This window comes from Oncorhynchus kisutch, linkage group LG1, assembly GCF_002021735.2.
Source record: "Oncorhynchus kisutch isolate 150728-3 linkage group LG1, Okis_V2, whole genome shotgun sequence".
Taxonomy (NCBI): domain Eukaryota; kingdom Metazoa; phylum Chordata; class Actinopteri; order Salmoniformes; family Salmonidae; genus Oncorhynchus; species Oncorhynchus kisutch.
The window spans coordinates 74256065-74267012 of record NC_034174.2 but is presented as its reverse complement, the minus strand read 5'-3'; positions in this window follow the sequence as shown (position 1 = coordinate 74267012).

Sequence of the window (10948 nt, the reverse complement as noted above, 5' to 3'; positions counted from 1 at the left end):
ACACAGAGAGAGAGAGAGACAGAGAGTGACAGAGAGACAGAGAGACAGAGAGAAAGAAGGAATGAAAGAAAGAAAGAAAGAGAGAGACACAGAGAGAGAGAGAGACAGAGAGTGACAGAGTGACAGAGAGACAGAGAGAATGAAAGAAAGAGAGAGACACAGAGAGAGAGACAGACAGAGAGAGACAGAGAGACAGAGAGAATGAAAGAAAGAAAGAAAGAGAGAGACACAGAGAGAGAGACAGACAGAGAGTGACAGAGAGACAGAGAGAATGAAAGAAAGAAAGAGAGAGAGAGACACAGAGAGAGAGACAGACAGAGAGTGACAGAGTGACAGAGAGAATGAATGAAAGAAAGAAAGAGAGAGACACAGAGAGAGAGACACAGAGAGAGAGACAGACAGAGAGTGACAGAGAGACAGAGAGAATGAATGAAAGAAAGAAAGAAAGAGAGAGAGAGACACAGAGAGAGAGACAGACAGAGAGTGACAGAGAGACAGAGAGAATGAATGAAAGAAAGAAAGAAAGAAAGAGAGAGAGACAGACACAATATAAAACAAACGTTATTATTACTTCCCTGCAAAACCTCAGTGACATTTTGGTAAATGTCAGCGATTCACATCATTCTCCTCCGAGGACACCTACAGCACTGGGTGTTTATGGGTAATTAGCTAACATCCGTCAGTTAGCTAGCTACCGACATCTTAACTCACTGAGAGGGAGAGAGAGAGATGGAGAGAGAGAATTCATCACATGACATGTCACATGACGCTGCTGCTGTTTACGATCTGTCGCTTTGTTCCGAGTTATATGTACATATCTACCTCAATTACCTCGTACCCCTGCACATGGACTCGGCACTAGTACCTGTGTATATAGACACATTATCGCTACTCATTGTGTATCTACACTATTATTACTTTTATTATTAAGTTTGACTTTTCTTTGTCCATTTTCTTTCTCTCTGCATTGTTGGGAAGGGCGGTAAGTAAGCATTTCACTGTTAGTCTACACCTGTTGTTTATGAAGTATGTGACGAATAGCATTGGATTTGATTTGATGTCTTCTGATGGAAAACATGGACGACCCTTCAGACTCACCTCGGTTACGACACGTAAGAGCTTTCACTCAACAGGCCTTTTTACATCCCTAATGTCCTATCTTTGACCCCACACAAGCCCTCAAAAGTACTCTTCTGTTTTAGTGTCACACTCCCAACACCCTTTGACCCCAAAGCCCATTTAAAACAGGTGTGTAAATCAACTCTGTTCTTCCTCTTTGGTCTGTCCTCTTGTCCACTAGTGTTGTTAACAGGGACCCTGTTTAACCCCTCAGTGTGTGTGTGTGTGTGTGTGTGTGTGTGTGTGTGTGTGTGTGTGTGTGTGTGTGTGTGTGTGTGTCTGTGTGTTTGAAGTAGATTTAAAAGAACATGTACATGTCTCAACATGTAGACTATGTACCGGGTAAAAATAACTATCTCGTGCTGTAAAAAGCACAAGGTTTCCTCTTAGTCGTTGTGTTGTTGTTTTGTCCATATGCTCAATTACATGATTGTAATGATTATTGACTTTAATACCCGGCTTATGTATGAGCGATGGACGATGGAGGTCTACTCCACACACACACACACACACACACACACACACACACACACACACACACACACACACACACACACACACACACACACACACACATGCACACACGCACACACACACACACACACTCAAAGAAGCACACACACGCGTAAAGAAGCACACACACAAAAACACACAAACATGCAAATCCTGTTTGCCCCTTCCTGAAAACAAATAAGTTACATGATTTGTCTCTGTTTGTTTCATTGACTGACACCCACACTATGTAAAGCCAATACAAGCTAGCTTGTACAGGTGTCTGTGTGTACTCTATCCCACGGGCATTCAGAGACCATGTTCCAAACATCGTCCGTCATGACGGCGCTTTCTCATAAGAGCAACACAACAGTGGGAGTGACAAAGTGTTTTTTTGGTGGGAGAATTTCACTTCACATGACCTCCCGTTGACACCAGCTAGCTAGCTAGCAGTCTCGTCAGCTAATCAATTTAGCTTGTTTTCCCATGGGCCCAACAAGCTATAGACCTACGGGTCTCTCTGATTTGTCAGGGATTGTACCCTAGATGTTAATCTCTCCAATTATGTGACTGCTAGCTATCAGATATCAGTCAGTCAGGCCCATTTTCTTTTGTTTGGCTAATAGGTCTTCCTGAAAGACTTCCTGTATATTATCTTGGGCTTAAAGGATATTCTCACTCTCTTCCTTGTGATACAGTATTAAAACAACTCCCGTCCCCAATACTCTGCTGCTAGGCTACAGCTCCAGTCCCCAATACTCTGCTGCTAGGCTACAGCTCCAGTCCCCAATACTCTGCTGCTAGGCTACAGCTCCAGTCCCCAATACTCTGCTGCTAGGCTACAGCTCCAGTCCCCAATACTCTGCTGCTAGGCTACAGCTCGCATTTTCATTGTGACTCGATGTTCATTCTCACAGACACAGTCACACACGCTGCACTCACTCACTCACTCACACACACACACACACAAACACCCAACCTGTAGGAAATGGAAACCTGTTGGAAGAGAGTGACTTCTCTCTGTCCCCAGGCAATTGGCCTTTTGCTTGTGGTGACCATTGTTTCAGTATGTTCCCATGAAGTGACATCTGGTGACAATGGGAAAGAGGAAAGAAAGACACCCTGCCCCTCACACACCCTTACACACCCTTACACACACACACACACACACACACACACACACACACACACACACACACACACACACACACACACACACACACACACACACACACACACACACACACACACACACACACACACACACCCTTATACACACACACACACACACACACACACACCCTTATACACGCACACACACACACACACACAAAAGAGACAGAAACACAAAGGCAAAGTCACGCATGCATGTCCAAGTGCACACACAAACACTCTTTCCCAACAAGCACTTTCAAGGGAGAGTGAGAGACAGACAGACAGACAGACAGACAGACAGACAGGTAGACAGACAGACAGAGACAGACAGACAGAGACCTAGATAGAGTGAGTGCAATACAGAAGAGACACAGACACACACTGAGAGAGACATAAAGAAGAGACACACACTCAGCATGTCACCTCTCCTCTCATAATGAAACGGTTTGCTTTGGTCTTTCAGCTAACCTGTCATCAACCAACAGCCACAGGCCCTCAGACTGCTGTCTCTATCTCCCCCCCCCCTCTCTCTTTCTATATCTCTCTCCTTCTCTGTTTCCTTCTCAATTCAATTCAATTTAAGGGCTTTACTGGCATGGGAAATGTATGTTTACATTGCCCTCAGACTGCTCTCTCTCTCCTTCTCTGTCTCCTTCCTCTCTCTCTCTCTCTCTCCCTCTCTCTCTCCTCTCTCTGATCTTCTCACCCCTCCCTCTCTCTCTCTCTGTCTCTGTTCTCTCTCTCTGATCCTCTCACCCTCCTCTCTCTCTCTCTCTCCCTACTGACCGTGCGCTTCCTTAAACGTTCCTCCTGTCCTGTCCAGCAGAATTACCCAGGAAGTCATTGGCGGTGTGTCTCTCTGTGCAAATTAGAGGGGAAGAGGAGAAGATTAAAGAGAGAGAGAGAACAGGTTGAAAGAGCTGCTAATGACCTGGAATGGATTTGGGGAGGGATGGAGGAAAGGATGGAACAGCGAAGGCAGGGAGGGAGGAAAGGGAGACTGTCATCTCTCTGTTTCCCTTGCTCAGACTCCCTTTTGTCTGTCTCTGTCTCAGTCTGTCTCTATATCTCTTTCTTCCCCTCCTCCTCTCTCTCCTTCTCTCATTTCTCTGCAATTCCTGAGTTAGAGCCGGTGGCCCTTGAGACATATATGGTGTGATTCTTAAAGTGCTGAGTGGACCCACATGAGAACAGGAGGAAGAGAGGAGGAGAGGAGGAGTGCTGTGGGAATCCTCCCTCTGTCGTTTTCACAGCCCTTCCACTCGTCACCGCTCCCACTTCCTGTCCCTTATGAAATCCTGACAATTGCGCACACACACGCATGAACACAGACACACACACACATCGGCACACCCACACACACAAGCACGGATCGAGCGTGATCCTCCGTCGTGTCATTGGTGGCGTTTTCTTCTTATTTCCCAGTTGGGCCAAGTACCTTTATGTGTTTGTCTCCCTCAATGTTTCCATTGTCTCGTTTTATTCCTTTAGTGTAAACACAGTCAATTTTCAGGTTTTATGACAAACAGCTCACTAGAGTATAGAAGAAAAACAACAACTGCTGCAGTGTGAATCTATCTAGGAAAGCTATGCTCTTCAATGATGTTAAGTTTGGCCTTTCCTTGGGTACATTCAATTCCTGTTCACCAGTCTAATGGTGATGAGTCAATGCATGGAAGATGGCTGGCTGGTGGTGATTTGATTAAACCAACACATTCAACCCACACTTATCCTTTCCCATTCTCTCACTCCTTCTCCCACTATCCCTCTGTCCTTCTCTCAACATACTCCTCCCAGCCAGGTCCCCCGTGATACAAGTCAGTATTCAACGTCCATCCATGTCTGGGGACGTCGGGAGATGAGGTGGGAACCGGCCACTAGGGGCAACAGTGAGCAATGTTCCGTTTTTTCCGTTTTTCTAGGGTGTTGTGGATGGGGATGGTGGATTCCAGAGGTTGTATGTTCAAATCCAGCAATAGAAAGTTGTTTTTATATATTTTTTGTTTTAAGCCAATCCTTAACCCTTAACCCATACCTTAACCATTCAGACTTAATGCCTAACTTTAAGAATTCCAAGCTACTGCCTAAACTTAACCCTAACCTGAAAAATTAATTAATGAGTTAATGCCTGAACGTAACCTTCAACACTAAGAAATGTAATGTAATGAACAACTTAGAAATGTTACGTTTGAGAAACATGGGATGAACGTCTAATCTTGACGTGAGACTGTGAGAGCGTGTAGCTCCTCCTCCTCCCCCATTCCACCTTTTCAATTCAATTCAATTCAATTCAAGGGCTTTATTGGCATGGGAAACATGTGTTAACATTGCCAAAGCAAGTGAGGTAGACAACATACAAAGTGAATATATAAAGTGAAAAACAACAAAAATTAACAGTAAACATTACACATACAGAAGTTTCAAAACAGTAAAGACATTACAAATGTCATATTATATATATATACAGTGTTCTAACAATGTACAAATGGCTAAAGGACACAAGATAAAATAAATAAGCATAAATATGGGTTGTATTTACAATGGTGTTTGTTCTTCACTGGTTGCCCTTTTCTCGTGGCAACAGGTCACAAATCTTGCTGCTGTGATGGCACACTGTGGAATTTCACCCAGTAGATATGGGAGTTTTTCAAAATTGGATTTGTTTTCGAATTCTTTGTGGATCTGTGTAATCTGAGGGAAATATGTCTCTCTAATATGGTCATACATTGGGCAGGAGGTTAGGAAGTGCAGCTCAGTTTCCACCTCATTTTGTGGGCAGTGAGCACATAGCCTGTCTTCTCTTGAGAGCCATGTCTGCCTACGGCGGCCTTTCTCAATAGCAAGGCTATGCTCACTGAGTCTGTACATAGTCAAGGCTTTCCTTAATTTTGGGTCAGTCACAGTGGTCAGGTATTCTGCCGCTGTGTACTCTCTGTGTAGGGCCAAATAGCATTCTAGTTTGCTCTGTTTTTTTGTTAATTCTTTCCAATGTGTTAAGTAGTTATCTTTTTGTTTTCTCATGATTTGGTTGGGTCTAATTGTGCTGCTGTCCTGGGGCTCTGTAGTGTGTGTTTGTGTTTGTGAACAGAGCCCCAGGACCAGCTTGCTTAGGGGACTCTTCTCCAGGTTCATCTCTCTGTAGGTGATGGCTTTGTTATGGAAGGTTTGTGAATCGCTTCCTTTTAGGTGGTTGTAGAATTTAGCAGCTCTTTTCTGGATTTTGATAATTAGTGGGTATCGGCCTAATTCTGCTCTGCATGCATTATTTGGTGTTCTACGTTGTACACGGAGGATATTTTTGCAGAATTCTGCGTGCAGAGTCTCAATTTGGTGTTTGTCCCATTTTGTGAAGTCTTGGTTGGTGAGCGGACCCCAGACCTCACAACCATAAAGGGCAATGGGCTCTATGACTGATTCAAGTATTTTTAGCCAAATCCTAATTGGTATGTTGAAATTTATGTCTCTCTACTCTCTCCCTCTCTCTGAAACACAGGACAAAAAGTCGCACCTAAATACCCTCTTCCTCCTTCCCAATATCTCTCTCTCCTAATCCCCCCCCCCCCCCTCCTTTCCCCGGTGAAGGACAGACTCTGCAGTCTGCAGATTGAGGACGCTGTAGAGTGGTAACCTTTCCCTGGCTCCTCTCTGATTTCATTATTCCATTATGGGAGAGACTTCCACCATGGCTATCCCATTAGGTTAAGACTCAGCCCAGCGGGAGAGGAGAGGAGAGGGAGGACTAGCATGCAAGCAGCCAGCCTGGCTGTGTGTTTAGGGTGTGGGTGTGTGTGTGTGTGTGTGTGTGTGTGTGTGGGTGTGTGTGTGTCGAGGTGTGTAAGGGTAGGGAGAAGAAGAGGCCCAAAGTTAAGCGCTGCTGTCTGGAGAAAGAGATTGACATGCAAATGATCCCATTTTTATATTTACCAACCAATGGGTCGTCAGTTCCAAGGACTTCCTCTGGCTGGAGGAAGCTTTCAGCTGGATCAGGCTGTAATACGTCTGTCATCCGACTGTAACACCTCTGGAACTACAGTACTAGCAACGTTTAGAATGAGTTAGTTATAATACGCTGACGGATTTCTTAGTCTGTTATCAAATCTAAGTTAATTAGTCTCGTAAACAGATTTGCTGTTGTTGTAGCGGTTGCAGTGAAGTGCATATGTTACCAGCTCCAATGGTACAGTAGAATGTCTGGCAAACACAATACAAATACAGAAATCATTTAATCATCTAAACAAGAGATCAGAACGAGTCCCCCTCCAAAATCTTGCAGTTACTTTGACCCAGTCAGTGGTGGGAGTGAAGCGGTCTGGGTAGCTATTAATCATTCTGAGGATTCTAAGGCCGGAGTGTTGCCCCAGACAACAGCGACATCATCATCTAGGCCTCATGATCCGCCCACTTCACATCACTCTGACATTTTAACCGCCCCATTTAGCGAGAAAGCTTTTTGGTGGTGCAGTTAGGGGGGACCGTTTAAACTGGAGAGACTCCCCCCCCCTCCCCCCCCACACACACTACCCCCATCCCAGTCTGAGTAGCCCAATCTATCTCTCTAATTCCATCAACCACCCATGGCCCATTCCAGTATCCTCATTGCCTAATCTACCAAATCAATCTCTTGGTCAGGAACTATGGGAGCTCTTTCCTCCCTAAGAACCAGGATGAACCAGGATGGATGTAACCCTGGTACCCAGAGGGCTGAACAATAGGAGCTCAGCCCAGGCAGGGAGAGTGCAGACCAGGGATCTTCCCCATAGCCCCCATAGACAAAACTAGGTTTCCCATTCACTGGAAGCCAGTTAGCCTGTTAGCCTCAGACAATGAAGGAATGAAGGGGGCTCTATTGCAGTGAGTGACAGGGCCAGGGGAGAGATGAAGGGGGCTGTTTGCTCTACTTCTCTATTGCAGTGAGTGACAGGGCCAGTGGAGAGATGAAGGGGGCTGTTTGCTCTACTTCTCTATTGCAGTGAGTGACAGGGCCAGTGGAGAGATGAAGGGGGCTGTTTGCTCTACTTCTCTATTGCAGTGAGTGACAGGGCCAGTGGAGAGATGAAGGGGGCTGTTTGCTCTACTTCTCTATTGCAGTGAGTGACAGGGCCAGTGGAGAGATGAAGGGGGCTGTTTGCTCTACTTCTCTATTGCAGTGAGTGACAGGGCCAGGGGAGAGATGAAGGGGGCTGTTTGCTCTACTTCTCTATTGCAGTGAGTGACAGGGCCAGTGGAGAGATGAAGGGGGCTGTTTGCTCTACTTCTCTATTGCAGTGAGTGACAGGGCCAGTGGAGAGATGAAGGGGGCTGTTTGCTCTACTTCTCTATTGCAGTGAGTGACAGGGCCAGTGGAGAGATGAAGGGGGCTGTTTGCTCTACTTCTCTATTGCAGTGAGTGACAGGGCCAGTGGAGAGATGAAGGGGGCTGTTTGCTCTACTTCTCTATTGCAGTGAGTGACAGGGCCAGTGGAGAGATGAAGGGGGCTGTTTGCTCTACTTCTCTATTGCAGTGAGTGACAGGGCCAGTGGAGAGATGAAGGGGGCTGTTTGCTCTACTTCTCTATTGCAGTGAGTGACGGGCCAAAGCAGATTCAGCCAAGGCCTGTAGATACAGACAGAAGGGAGGGTTCCCTCTCTCTCCCTGTCCTCCAGTGAGCATCTGTGCTTAATTAAAAGAAGCCCCCCATTCATCCCTTTTAGTGTCCTCGTCTCAGAATGGTGAGTTCATGTGTATTGTGGTGATCATCCTAACCTCCCGGTCATCATCTCTACATACAGAATAGGGTGCCATTAAGGACAAAGCCTAATATTCTTTAGTGCCTCATTTCTATGGGGGATTACACTCTGACACTGGGAGGATTTCTACTTTTTTCATCCGTTCTGTGCCTCTGCTTGGACATTAAAATGAGTTATGACCGTTGGCAGTTGAGTTGTTATTTTGTCTACACAGAATAGTCGATATTCAGAATGAAAACCAATGAAAACCCATTGATGTCAGTTGTCAGTTAGCGGACTTTGCTGAAAACAACTTTAAGGAGAATTATTGCCCTGCCTGAACAATTCAAACATTATCCCTCCTTCAAGGACAATCAGTCAGTCAGTCAGTCATTTTTGTCCCAAGTCTTGAGACGGGACAATAAGCCATGTGAAATATTCTACAGAATCAATCAACGAGGGCAAAGACACACAGGGCCTCGTTGTGTGATTGCAAGAGAGGGAGTGGGAGAGAGAGACAGAGCGAAAGAAAGAGAGAAAGAAAAGAGTGAAAAGTTGATATTTCATACTGGGCAACAGCTGCAGGAGAGTAGAGGCCACAGCCTCAAACTGAAACACATTCTAGTTCCCTTCAGACGGTGAAGTGACTATTTGCATTGACTGCTCAATAAGTTCCAGTATTTTCACCCAGAGGGGAAGAGAAAGAGGAGAAGAGAGAGAGGGGAAGAGAGAGAGAGGAAGAGAGAGAGGAGAAGAGAGAGAGAGGGGAAGAGAGAGAGAGGGGAAGAGAGAGAGAGGGGAAGAGAGAGAGGGGAAGAGAGAGAGGAGAAGAGAGAGAGGGGAAGAGAGAGAGGAGAAGAGAGAGGGGAAGAGAGAGAGGAGAAGAGAGAGAGGGGAATAGCGAGAGGAGAAGAGAGAGAGAAGGGAAGAGAGAGAGGGAAGAGAGAGAGGAGAATAGAGAGAGGAGAAGAGAGAGAGGGGAAGAGAGAGAGAGGGAAGAGAGAGAGGAGAAGAGAGAGAGGGGAAGAGAGAGAGGAGAAGAGAGAGGGGAAGAGAGAGAGGAGAAGAGAGAGAGGGGAAGAGAGAGAGGGAGAAGAGAGAGAGGGGAAGAGAGAGAGGAGAAGAGAGAGGGGAAGAGAGAGAGAGGAGAAGAGAGAGGGGAAGAGAGAGAGGAGAAGAGAGAGAGGGGAATAGAGAGAGGAGAACAGAGAGAGGGGAAGAGAGATGGGAAGAGAGAGGGGAAGAGAGATGGGAAGAGAGAGGGGAAGAGAGAGAGGAGAAGAGAGAGGAGAAGAGAGAGGAGAAGAGAAAGGAGAAGAGAGAGGGGAAGAGAGAGAGGAGAAGAGAGAGAAGAGAGAGAGGGGGAGAGAGAGAGGAGAAGAGAGAGAGGGGAAGAGAGAGAGGAGAAGAGAGAGGGGAAGAGAGAGAGGGGGAGAGAGAGAGGAGAAGAGAGAGAGGGGAAGAGAGAGAGGAGAAGAGAGAGAGGGGAAGAGAGAGAGGAGAAGAGAGAGGGGTAGAGAGAGAGGAGAAGAGAGAGAGGGGAAGAGAGAGAGGAGAAGAGAGAGGGGAAGAGAGAGAGGAGAAGAGAGAGGGGAAGAGAGAGAGGAGAAGAGAGGGGAATAGAGAGAGGAGAAGAGAGAGAGGGGAAGAGAGATGGGAAGAGAGAGGGGAAGAGAGAGAGAGAAGAGAGAGGAGAAGAGAAAGGGGAAGAGAGAGAGGGGAAGAGAGAGAGGAGAAGAGAGAGAGGAGAAGAGAGAGGGGAAGAGAGAGAGGAGAAGAGAGAGGGGAAGAGAGAGAGGAGAAGAGAGAGAGGAGAAGAGAGAGAGAGAGAAGAGAGAGAGGAGAAGAGAGAGGGGAAGAGAGAGGGGTAGAGAGAGAGAGGAGAAGAGAGAGAGGGGAAGAGAGAGAGAAACAACAGACAAAGACAGAGAGAAACAGACGGAGATAGAGAAGTAGAAAGAGAGAGAGAGAAGGAGGCAGGAATATAGAGCTAAGACCTAAACTCCCTCTGCCCTCACCTCCCCCTCTCCTCTCCTCTCCAAATAATCCCTCCTTCTCCCCTCTCTTCTCCCTCACTGGGCAGCCAGGCATGCTGCTGGCTGGCTGGCTCGGGGAGTCGACTAGAGGGGGTGTGGTGTGAAGCAGGGAGAAGGGGGGGCGCCCAGACCCCAGACAAAGGGTGCAGATGGCTACTCCTCCAACAGTTTTTGTAGTCAGGCACGTAACAGACGCCTGTGAAGGGAGCATGCCCTCCTATTGAGTTTATTTCAGTCCCCCGTTGAAAGGCTGGACGGAGACGGGTGCTTAGAGAGCTGAGCCCCCTCCCTCCCCTCCCTTACTGCGGTCACCTGAACCCCCCGACCCGACCAACCCCCCCACTCACTGGGCCACCACCTACGACCTCTATGAGGTTACATGTACAGACATGAACAAGGGAAGGTGTTGGATGGAGAGAAAGAGAAAGAAAGAAAGTGGA